The sequence below is a fragment of the Schistocerca serialis genome, chromosome 5 (assembly GCF_023864345.2).
Source record: "Schistocerca serialis cubense isolate TAMUIC-IGC-003099 chromosome 5, iqSchSeri2.2, whole genome shotgun sequence".
Lineage (NCBI taxonomy): Eukaryota > Metazoa > Arthropoda > Insecta > Orthoptera > Acrididae > Schistocerca > Schistocerca serialis.
The window spans coordinates 146959023-146971894 of record NC_064642.1 but is presented as its reverse complement, the minus strand read 5'-3'; positions in this window follow the sequence as shown (position 1 = coordinate 146971894).

The following is a 12872-nucleotide window of genomic DNA, read 5'->3' as shown; positions in this document are numbered from 1 at the left end:
GTCGAATAACGTCCACGACTCTTATGAAACGTCCCCTTTTTGAAGAATTATACACGACTGTGCTTTAACTGACACACAATATTTTTTAGCGCAACGCAATCTGACTTTCAATAATCCCTACAAAAGAATGGCCCTGTCTAATATTAACCTATACGTTTCACAAATCACTTACCTCACAAAAATCTTCGTTACTCGAACTACTGCAATACAGCGAGCGCCACTACTGCCAGCTAAATAAAAGATTCAAACTAAGGAAGGCACTAACTGCTGATAGGAATAGTTAGCAAATGAAAGATTTTAATAGAGAACAAACACTGTCATATTATATATAGCAGTTCATGACAGTCTTACAAATTTCAAAACTCCGCCATCTCTCTCCCCACATCCATCACTGCTGGCGGCTCACCAACTGCGCAACGCTACGCGCTGTTAACATCCAGCAGCCGCTGCCCAACACTACAATGGCAGACAACAATGCAAACTAGCCACAGACTGCACACAGCACAGCCAGTGATTTTCATACAGAGCGCTACGTAACGTTGCCAATAAGAAAACATAAACAGCCTACTTACACTCTTTACAAAACGTGGGGTTCGGGGACTAGTCTGCTCTGTAAAGTAGGATAGATGGTGATCTGTGGCATCTTTGCTGAAAGAGCACAACGCAAGTGCAAACGCAAGTGCAAACACAAGTGTTTCGAAGCACACCATTCATCGTACATTGTTGAACATGGAGCTCGGCAGCAGACTATGCCTACGTGTTCACATGTTGACTCAATGACATCGCCAATTACGATTGCAGGGGCACGGGACCATGGGGTTTGACCGTCTATAAGTGGAAATGTGTCGCGTCTTCGGATGAATCACATTTTAGCCACACTAGGTTGATGTTCTCTCGGCAAACGCCGTCATCGAGGTGAACGGCAGCCCGAAACGTACTGCGCGCCGCTGTCGCAGGCTGGTGGGAGCAGTACTATCCTATGGGAGACATTCTCCTTGCGCCTGCGTGGGACCTGCGGCAGTAATCGAAGGCACGCTGACAGCTGCGAGCCATCTGCATGCCTCCATGCTTGATGTCTTCCCCGACGGCGATGTTATCTTTATTGATCGTGTCCCACAGCCATAACCGTGCTGCAGTTGTTCGGGTAGTGTTATAATGAACTCACGCTGATGTCTCGGCGACCAAATTCGCCTGTTGTAAATCCTATGGAACCCACCTGGGTTGCTATCGGGCGCCATCACAGCGTACGCAAATCAGCGACCCGTTATTTACGTGAATTACGTGACTTATGCTTAGACATCTAATGCCACACACTTTCACAAAACTACCAACAGACTGTCAGATCCCTGGTACGCGGAATCAGTGATGTGTGTCATTCCAAAGACACTCAGACAAGCTATTAAGCAGATGGTCGTAATGTTTTGGTTCAGCAATGTATACTGCGAACTATGGATGAAGAGCAACAAACAGATTCCATATTTTCAGATTTCCGAAAAGCATTTGACACGGTATCTCACTGCAGGGTGTTACCGAAGGTGCGAGAGTTCGGAATAGGTGCCTAGATATCTGAATGGCTCGAAGATTTCTTAAGTAATAGAACCCGGTATGTTGTCCTCGACGACGAGTGTTCATCAGAGACAAGGGTATAGTTAGAAGTGCCCCAGGGAAGAGTGACAGGACCGTTATTATTTACTATATACGTAAATGATCTGGTAGACAGGGTGGACAGCAATTTGCGCTTGTTTGCTGATGGTACTGTGGTATACCGGAAAAAGCTGAAGCTGAGTGACTTTAGGAGGACACAATATGACATAGACGAAATTTGCCGTCGGTGCCGTCAATGATCTAGCTCTAAATGCAGAAAAATGTAACTTAATGGGGTTGAGTGTGAAAAAAACCCCTAATGTTCTGATACAGCATTGTGTGGTTCATCTCCGAAGGAGACCGCAAATAGGACGCTAGTCGACCTATTCTTGAGTACTGCTCGAGCGTTTGGGCTCCGCACCAGATCGGATTAAAGGAAGACATCGAAGCAGTTCATAGTTGAGCTGCCAGATTTGTTGCCAGCTGGTTCGAACAACGCACAAGTATTACGGAGATGCTTCGGGAACTTAAATGGGAATCCCTGTAGGGCAGGCGACGTTTGTTTTTAGAAACTCTGCTGAGGAAATTTAGAGGACCGGCATTTCAAGCTGACTGCAGACCGATTCTACTGCCGCCAACATACATTTCGTGTAAGGACCACGAAGATGAGATACGAGAAATTAGGGCTCATAGTCATTTTACCCTCGCTCTATTTCCGAGTGGAACAGGAAACCAAGAGCCTAGTGATGGTGTAGGGTGCCCTCTGACACGCACTGTACTGTGGTTTGCGGGCTGTTCAAAAATGGCTCTGAGCACTATAGTACTTAACATCTGAGGTCATCAGTCCCCTACTTAAACCTAACTAACCTAAGGACATCATACACATCCATGCCCGAGGCAGGATTCGAATCTGGGACCGTAGCAGACGCGCGGTTCCGGATTGAAGCGTCTAGAACCGCTCGGCCACCACAGCCGGCTTGCGGGCTGCGTATGTAGAGTAGTTGTAGATGTAATATCGATAGACGTTGATAACAATGACGCTGCGAGAAAGTCTGTGAGGCACTACTTTGCACTGAAATTAGTAAAGAAGAACCGAAGTCGGAATACACAATAGCGATCTACAAAAGACGCGTGTGCAAATATGGAGCCGTGTTTATAAAAGCAAAATCCGAACTTTGCTTTTGTGTAAATGACGAATTCACAAGTCGTAAATTCTAACACATACGTTACATTCCATCAAACTTGCAACAGTGCAAATGCACCTGGAATACGAGAACCCAGTACAAAAGCGAACATCTGTTTCCGAAGTAGTATCTGAGTAATCTGTAACAAAATGATCCAGAAAAATTCTTTCACTTAACGGACAGTACGACTCCCCTTTACACTCTCTCATCATTCCTCGAGTCTTTTAGAATTGTGTTAAACTTTTCCAGTAAATTCGATGAACGCCCAGCCAAACACTTAAGTGTCAATTGCAGAGGAGTCACACAGATGTAGATGAAAATTATAGTACGTGTGACTGTCGCAGTTTGACATCAACGCATCGGAATAGGCCGCAGGTCTTCTGTAAATTGTAGTAACCTGGCCTCTTCACTCCAAGTAGTTTGTCGTAGTGCAGTGACAGTGGCGCGTCGGTTGTCGATCGGGTACTGCTGTCTGAAATGGACTGTTACCGTATGTGATTCAGGTATTCAGGCTTCAGGTAAAAAAGATGTAGTTGAAATTTTGCAAGGGATGCCATTTACTTTACGACGTTTGGGGAAAGTAGCAAAACTTGGATCACAAACCCGTGTGCTTGCAACTATCAAAGATCTACGATTCAGACTAAAACATAATCCACATACATTACAAGAATACTTTTAGTGCACAATGGGTAATGAATGTCAATACTACTATCTAATCAGTCTGCATCGTTCGCAGACTAGCACTAACACTGCAGATCACATTCTGAGGCTTTGTTCGTGACCACCCGACGTCGCACCAAGTGATTCGGCTATGAAGATGTTTTCTTAGTTAACAAAAGTTATCGTAACGTTATTTTACTAAGTAGATTCTACTGAGTTCATTGAAAAGACACTCTTGGTCGTTTGATAAAGTTTTATTTCAATCTTGTTTAATTAATTAATGGTATTGAAGCTATAGGTTTAGGCGCGCAAGCAGTATTCAATCATGGCATAGCATGCTCTGCTACTTCCACATCAGCTAACAGCAGGTGGATACTGAAACTTAAATACTGTGTAGAGACCTTCAAGTGGCAACTTTTCTTGGTTGCAAACACCAGTCCATGCTTCTGTGACATGTCAACTGCCTGATATGACGCGTAAGATGCCGTGGATGACAATAAAGCAAAAGCCAGAAACGTTACGTGAGGTTGTAGCCAACAGCCGATGTTATTTTCTCTGTACATTCGCCAATATACAGTTAGGTTACAATTAATCTCATGAGAAACGAGTGATCGTAGTACAACGAAACTTTGTAGAATCATTTCTAAGGATATGCGGAAGAGAAATAACGAGTAAATCATTGAAAGAAATACATTTTAATTTCCAAATTGCGTAACATGTCTATGTGATACGTTATAAACGTCACGTGGCAGAAGTTGGTGAGTATGTGAAGTTCGTTCGGATATTATTTCACAATTATTCGCAGCATTTTTCGAACGGTGGATCATGGAATGTTCAACTGTTGTGACACAGCTCGTGCACTGCTTGAAGAGCACACATTGCGTCCAGCATTCTCAGCCAGGGTAACACTTACTTTTTCAACAATTTGTGGAGCAAAAAAATGCAGCGTCCAGTCTGAACGACATTCCTGTAATGTTGGGTACCCGTAGGGTAAGTAGTTTTCCGTCTACACTGACTTAGGTACTGAAAGTTTCATTATAAATACCCTGTACATTGCGTTTGCAGACGTGTTAAAATCTTACCTACAGTCTTGTTTCATTGAGAAATAGTTGTAGCTGTAGTCATCAGTCTGCAGCTTAATTTTTTGGTTTCTAGACATAGAAATGAAACATGTAATTGCGTAAAACTTTTACGTCTAACTTCTTCGTGCAACTACCGAATAAAACATTTACTGCTACTCCTGAGCGTACTGCACATTTACAAACAAAAATGTATTAAATTATGCTTCGCAGTCTCAATCAGTTACAACACTTTTCACAACGCCAACTAGAAATACTTGAAATTGTTTATTATAAGGGGCGATAAAATGAAAACGAGACAGATAAGAAAAAACAACCAAACTACTTACTTTTTCAAAAGTAATCGCCATGACTGTTAATAGGTTCATCTCACTGTCAGACAAGATGGTCAATGCCTTCATAATAAATGTTTGCGGCTGCTAACGAAAACATGATTGTATCCAAGAATGCACCTTTTTGTTCGAAGCAAATTGATATCCACGAATATCTTTCTTTAGCGCTCCAAAACGATGGAAATCGTATAGGGTGTATGGAGGATGGAGTGGACTGTATAGAGGATGTCTAAGGGCTTCCCAGGAAACTTCTACGGCGCAGTCTAAACAATCTTGGCAGTATGTGAGCGGAGATTAGCCTGCAACAGCCGTCCGTCATCATTTCTGGACGGCCGGACTTGCTGGCGCCCTGTTAAGTTTTGCTTCTCGGCACTCTGAAACGGTGTCCTGGACGCGGAAACTTAGTGCCTACTTCTCCGTCGTGCCGCGTGAAATAACGGTTACTGCATATTTTGCTGCGGATCTGGTGTTCCCTATTGTTGATTTGGTCGCGTAGCTTCTTGATGTTCAGTTGGTGGTGTTTATCGTCATTCCTGGTGAAAATAGGTGCCATTCTTATCCACTGGAGGCATTATTTTATACAAATTGGATGTCATTTAACTGGCAGGTTAATCTCCGCTCAAGAAGAATAGCAGCGTTAATCACATTATTTTAACGGATATATGTTACTAAAAATTAATAATCGCCTTCAAGAATGAGTGAAACAGTAGTAAAAAAACGGTATTTCACACTTCCAGTGATATTAACAGAACTTTCCCATACTGTGTGTAAGATGACGATCGGCTGTGTGTAGAACATTCACCGTACGGAAGCTGCGGCAGTTTGCAGCAACTAAACTGTTACACCCAACAGCCAACACACCGCAGCTAGACAAAAAGCATCGCATTTCGAGCCGGCTCATCAGACGGAGGCATCGGCCATAAAGAACAAATTGTGTGACCTGAACGCTGGAACATGTGGTGAGAGTTTCCACCTCCCTGTGGGGTCTATGACCCCTGATACACGACGACAGTGTTTTTGTAGAACACCCTTTTTGTTCCAGCATATGTCGCTAGGACAATCTACAAAGAACGGCGGAAAGAGGATGTAGATCAATTACTGCTCGCTGTAAGATAAAGATACAGTGCCTAGGTTAATATTTTCTAAACGCACTGAAGAAGTGTTCCAAAACTGCCAAGGTCTGGATCACCCACCGCTTGCGTATATTTGGTATTTCCGTATGGAGGCTTCTGTGTTGATTAACATTTAGTGTCTACAGCGCACGAATTCAGAGTTAGGAAACGGCCAATATGGTAATAGCATTAGTTACATGCTGCCAGTCACCCGAGACATGGTGCAGGGACCGACATGTATTCCGAGTATCACATAGTCCGTGCACAACAAGTGACCACGCTAAAATGCAATTACCGTTGTTGAAAAAACAGGCTTTTGATGATCTCGAGGAAATAGTAATTTATTCCCACAAGAGCGCATCATCAAATGACGTCCTAAATGATCAAACATAGCTGTCCAACAAAAATTTTATAAGAAATTTACATAAATTACTTATGCAACCCACACGTCAAGTAGAGTTCTGTAAAAATCACAAAAATAATAATGTTCTTCTTCCCAATGTGAGAGTTTAGTAACTTTGTACAATGTGTCATTTCCTTCTTGCTTAACCATTCTAAAATTTTAGTCTAATGTTTCAGTCTGTTTACTGTGTATAAAATATGTGATGTTACCACTTCCATAATTTAGTTATCATTCTATCAGTGCTAACCTGTCACTACTCCACGAGGTAAAATACCATTCACGTTAACTGATACTCTACTGACTTTACGTAATTAAAAAAAGAGCTACCCTTCAAATGACCTAATGTGAGTCATTACAGTGCATACGCTGAATATTAAGCAACTGTAATCACGCAGAAGGATGTATCAAGTTTGTGATCAGCACTATTAAATCTGTAAACATGAGTGACTTCAAATGTGCAAGAAAATTGTAGCGTCAGATACAATTTCCGATACAAACAAGCGCATTAGTAGGCAGCGTGGCGAATGCTGCAGTCTATCAGTGAATCGCGAACCTAAAAGTGTTTGCGCTATGCACGTAAAAGCGGAAAAAGGAGACAAATAGTAGAACAACAGGACACCGTAGTATTAATTAAACGTAAATACACGAGTACCAATCAAAAAGAATTGTTACTTCGCATATACCAGCGCAACGTTCAAAATGCAGTCGACAAAGACGCTGAAGACATAAATGTATTGTGCTAACTGAAGATGGGCGAATGTCTGCATAAATAAAGCTCTACAAAGAAATTGGCTGCTTTCTGTATTTCTTGAAAAAAAAAAAAAAACTTCAAATCTCTCTGAGTTACGTAAATGAGTTGCATGTCCTTACGTTTGTTAGTCTACTCTGGGATGCGGTATAACTCGGTCATTATGAACCGGACAACATGTATAATACAAACTGTATGCTACCGTGGACGATGCTAGCATCTGACAACGTGTACATCTGCATAGTGCCGAAGAAGTCTGATATGTAAATAATGAAATAATGCATCGAATGATGATGACTGGACACTCAAAACGCGTATTCTATCGAATAAAAATGCACTCTGTCATAATTCATGTAACACATAAGTGGTAATGAAGATTATGCCGTGCTGTGTTCCGTGTCAGGTAGCGCGCTTGCGGGCTGCTGACTCAGCCGCCTACGCCGACAGCTAGACGTCTGTCAACTGTCTCCACTTGAGCCTCGTTGACCTAATTACGCATCACCGTGTTAGTCGTTAGCGGCTGTCTGAATTCGAGACGCAATGGGACAGCGCGCTACATCCCATCACCGGCAATTAACAACAATAGGCCCGAAGTGAGAGCAAGTAGAAGTGGTTATCTGAGGAGTTTATAACCCATAGACTTTTCATGGAGAGACACAGCACGTGGCGGAGCCACCTAGATTTCCCTTGCTAGTACCAGAAAACAAGGAGAGAAAAAGTGAAATAAAATTAATCCAGAAAACTCAGTTGCAGAGTCAACATTCTCACGAGATTACGAGCTCATTGGCAGGAAACACGGATTTATTAATTGCGTAATTAAATGACTCACTAATTAACTCAGTCAGTTTGAGTATCAAAACTAATACTCACTGGCCAACAAATACCACCATGGCGGGTCATCGGTTGTATGGCGCTAAACAATTTTCCCATTTACCATTCAATTTATTTATTTACACACTTTACGCCCACATTGGAGCACTAAAATCAAACACAATAAACAGAGTCTACAATAGAAAGAAAGATCCTTTATCGTTCAGCTACAATATAGCAGGTCAGCAAATGGAAGCAGTTAATTCCATAAATTATCTGGGAGTAGGCATTAGGAGTGGTTTAAAATGGAACGACCATAAAATTAATCGTCGGTAAAGCAGATGCCAGACTGAGATTCATTGGAAGAATCCTAAGGAAATGAAATCCGAAAACAAAGGAAGTAGGTTGCAGTACACTTGTTCGCCCACTGCTTGAATACTGCTCACCGGTGTGGGATTCGTACCAGATAGGGTTGATAGAAGAGACAGAGAAGATCCAACGGAGAGCAGCGCGCTTCGTTACAGGATCATTTAGTAATCGCGAAAGCGTTACGATGATGATAGATAAGCTCTAGTGGAAGACTCTGCAAGAGAGACGCTCAGTACCTCGGTACGGACTTTTGTTGAAGTTACGAGAACATACCTTCACCGAAGAGTCAAGCAGTATGTTGCTCCCTCCCACGTATATCTCGCGAAGAGACTATGAGGATAAAATCAAAGAGATTAGAGCCCACTCAGAGGCATACCGACAATCTTTCTTTCCACGAGCAATACGAGACTGGAATAGAAAGGAGAACCGATAGAAGTACTCAAAGTACCCTCCGCCACACACCGTCAGGTAGCTTGCGGAGTATTGATGTAGATGAAGATGTAGATTAAGTTTAGGTCTTAGCAGTCAGCAATTGCTTCGTTTCCCAAAACGTCTTCATTCGCTGTGATCTGTCTGCTCGTTCTTCTGCAGATATGACATACTTCTTCCGTTATGATGGTTTGAATGTCAGCCGTGTGTATTTGCTATTCAAAAGCAGTTTCTCTTCTCTGTGTTGAATTCAGTTAATATTAAAATCCCTCAAGCACGCGAGTTTTCTTGAAGTTGGAGCCGTTGTTTTCGAACTGGACAAGAGAGAATACCGGCTCATCAGGAGACCAACTGTCCGCGCATTCGAAGCACAGGCGCGCAAAAGGGCCACCCTGTAATCTAAACGCCGGCCGCGGTGGCCGTGCGGTTCTGGCGCTGCAGTCCGGATCCGCGAGGCTGCTACGGTCGCAGGTTCGAATCCTGCCTCGGGCATGGGTGTGTGTGATGTCCTTAGGTTAGTTAGGTTTAAGTAGTTCTAAGTTCTAGGAGACTTATGACCTAAGATGTTGAGTTCCATAGTGCTCAGAGCCATTTGAACCATTTTTTTGTAACCTAAACTTCAAACGGCTGAGCCGCACTCCGAGTCTGAGGACGCAGGAACTGTCAGTGCCATCTCCACCGGTTTTGGTGACATCGGGCAGCCCTTCCTCTCCCACGATGGTGTAGTAGTGTGGACTGGTGCCAATGTAACAGAAGTGTGGGGTCTCAATTGTACGTGATTGCTTGAAGATGTTCGACCTGTCGCTTGGTAAGTAGCTGTAAAGTGGAAGTTACCACCTCTTAGAATACGGCTGTCTCTCCATCATCTTCAAAGCAGCAACGCACACTACTGGCCATTAAAATTGCTACAACACGAAGATAACGCTCTACAGACGCGAAATTTAACCGACAGGAGGAAGATGCTGTGATATGCAAATGATTAGCTTTTCAGAGCATTCACACAAGGTTGGCGACACGTACAACGTGCTGACATGAGGAAAGTTTCCAATCGATTTCTCATACACAAACAGCAGTTGACCGGCGTTGCCTGGTGAAACGTTGTTGTGATGCCTCGTGTAAGGAGGAGAAATACATACCATCACGTTTCCGACTTTGATAAAGGTTGGTATGTAGCCTATCGCGATTGCGGTTTATCGTATCGCGACATTGCTGCTCGCGTTGGTCGAGATCCAATGACTGTTAGCAGAATATGGAATCGATGGGTTCAGGACGGTAATTCGGAACGCCGTGCTGGATCCCAACGGCCTCGTATCACTAGCAGTCGAGATGATAGGCATCTTATCCACATGGCTGTAACGGATCGTGCAGCCACGTCTCGATCCCTGAGTCAACAGATGGGGACGTTTTCAAGACAACAACCATCTACACGAACAGTTCGACGACGTTTGCAGCAGCATGGACTATCAGCTCGGAGACCATGGCTGGGGTTACCCTTGAGCCTACATCACAGACAGGAGCGCCTGCGATGGTGTACTCAACGACGAACCTGGGTGCACGAATGGTAAAACGTCATTTTTTCGGATGAATCCAGGTTCTGTTTACAGCATCATGATGGTCGCAATCGTGTTTGGCGGCATCGCGGTGAACGCACATTGGAAGCGTATATTCGTCATCGCCATACTGGTGTATCACGCGGCATGATGGTATGGGGTGCAATCGCTTACACGTCTCGGTCACCTCTTGTTCGTATTGACGGCACTTTGAACAATGGACGTTACATTGCAGATGTGTTACGACCCGTGGCTCTACCCTTCATTCGATCCCTGCGAAACCCCACATTTCAGCAGGATAATGCACCACCGCATGTGCAGGCCCTGTACGGGCCTTTCTGGATACAGAAAATGTTCGGCTGGTGCCCTGGCCAGCACATTCTCCAGAGGTCTCACCAATTGAAAACGGCTGGTCAATGGTGGCCGAGCAACTGGCTCGTCACAATACTCTGGTTGAACTGTGGTATCGCGTTGAAGCTACATGGGTAGCTGTACCTGTGCACGCCATCCAAGCTCTGTTGGACTCAATGCCCAGGCTTATAAAGGCCGTTATTATGGCCAGAGGTGGTTGTTCTGGGTACTGATTTCTCAGGATCTATGCACCCAAATTGCGTGAAAATGTAATCACATGTCAGTTCTAGTATATCTGTCAGTTCTAGTATAATATATCTGTCCAATGAATACCCGTTTATCATCTGCATTTCTTCTTGGTGTAGCAATTTTAATGGCCAGTAGTGTATAATGACCAGACAGCAGTCGAGAAACATGACAGGCGGTCAGGAGCCTACTGCAGCTATCTTAGCTATCATGGTGAAGTCAGACCCTACTGCTTCGCTCGCAAGAATCCTGAGTCCATCAGCAGCAATATAGTAAGCTTCAACGCAGCGCCCCTGTTTCTGGTAACGTATTTCGATTTACATGACTTACATTTCTCATTTTCGAGGTTCAGCTCTCGCAGGGTAACTCTCATTCTCTGTCTATTGGCACTGGTCTTCGTTTTCATTGTCTTTATTGAACGTTTCAACGTCTTGATACGCTTGTCATGTCCACTACCTGGCTTACAGCAGTAAGCCAGCTCACCATATCGTCTGAAATTGTGAGTGGAGAATCGTAATAACATGAAAGGGCTTTTTCAGTTTATTCTCGTTTTGGTTTGCAATATGTGTTCGTAATTAACTTCACTGAAGGGATTTTACTTACAATAGCTTTCCGCTGTCCCTTCTCTCTCACTGTTTTTAAGTAATGATATCACCGACAAGGCAACAAATATCTGTAAGTAGATGAGAAAACGGATACCTTCGCGGTCTTGGGCCAAATCAGCACTCTCGCTGTCTGGTAGCGAAAAGGTGATTGGTCATCCTTATTTCTTTTAATCTCAGTCGCCACATGAGAAAAGCCCCTGGAACGATAAATGTAATAAATACATTTTTATCCCTTGAGTAAAATACAATTTCTCGCGCTGCCCATTTGCACAGAGTGTTTTGTTCAAGGTCGAACACTCGCAATTTGTTTTTCTCCTATGCTAAAGCAAATAAGCACCAAGAAAATCCACAGACAATGAAGAAACGGTTGAATTTATTGCACAAACTGTAAGGAGCAACAGACGAAGGTAATTTAGTAAGCTAGTTACAGTTCTAGTACAATCCAGGAAATTTTATTACACTGTCACAGCGTTGGTATGTTTGACAGTCATATAGCTTTTTTGTTATTTTTAGCTTCAAATTGATGCAACATGGAGATGTTTTTTGGCTAGCCATATGAAGTGGTCAGAGTGACGGGACACATAATAATTATAGAAAAACGAGTTTGGTTCTGCTAAATGTTTATATTCGAAAGCTTCCATAGATACGCAGAAAGCGTTATGGCATCGGCCGCCATTTATTTGTTAGTATATGAGCTAAGCGTGGTACAGAAATTCACGCACGTCCGAAGGATTAGTAGCCGTCGTTACACAAGAAACCACCGAAAATCTAAGACTCGAAGTGCTCGAGATTACCATCGTTGAAGGTGCTTCAGCTAAACGACTACGCTATGTCCCGCGCTTAAAACTACACATGCGAGAGGTGCGTACGTCGTCGCTTCTGCAAACGGAGAGAGGTGGTACACCAATTGCGGCGCTGGAGTCGTATTTGAAAGATCGGAATTCTCTTACCCGCCCAGCCATTGCGGTTTTGTTTCCCTGCGGGTGCTTAAATCGCAGCAATGATTCCTTTGAAAGGTGGTGGATTATTTCCTTTCCCATACACTTTCTGTTCAATCGTACGTTCAGTCTCTAATGGCCTTGTCGTCGACTGGATGTTAAACACTAATTATCGCTCCTTCCACTGCACCATTTACCGATATTTTCCTAAAACGGATACAGAAGAACGTATCATTGGAGAATATAATAGAGCTTCGATGCAAACCCCAATATTTTTTTTCCACATATGCCTTATCCTTGAAGAAACCTGCAAATGTTATCACTCTTCAGTGACCAATCAATAAGAAAATAATAAAAAGAATTTTAGTGAAGAAGCACCAACAAGGTGAGGGACTTTTTGTTTACTGGAAAGCTTTTGGCCTCCGCTGTTTGGTCGTGGAGATCAAAAAAAAAATGGTTCAGATGGCTCTGA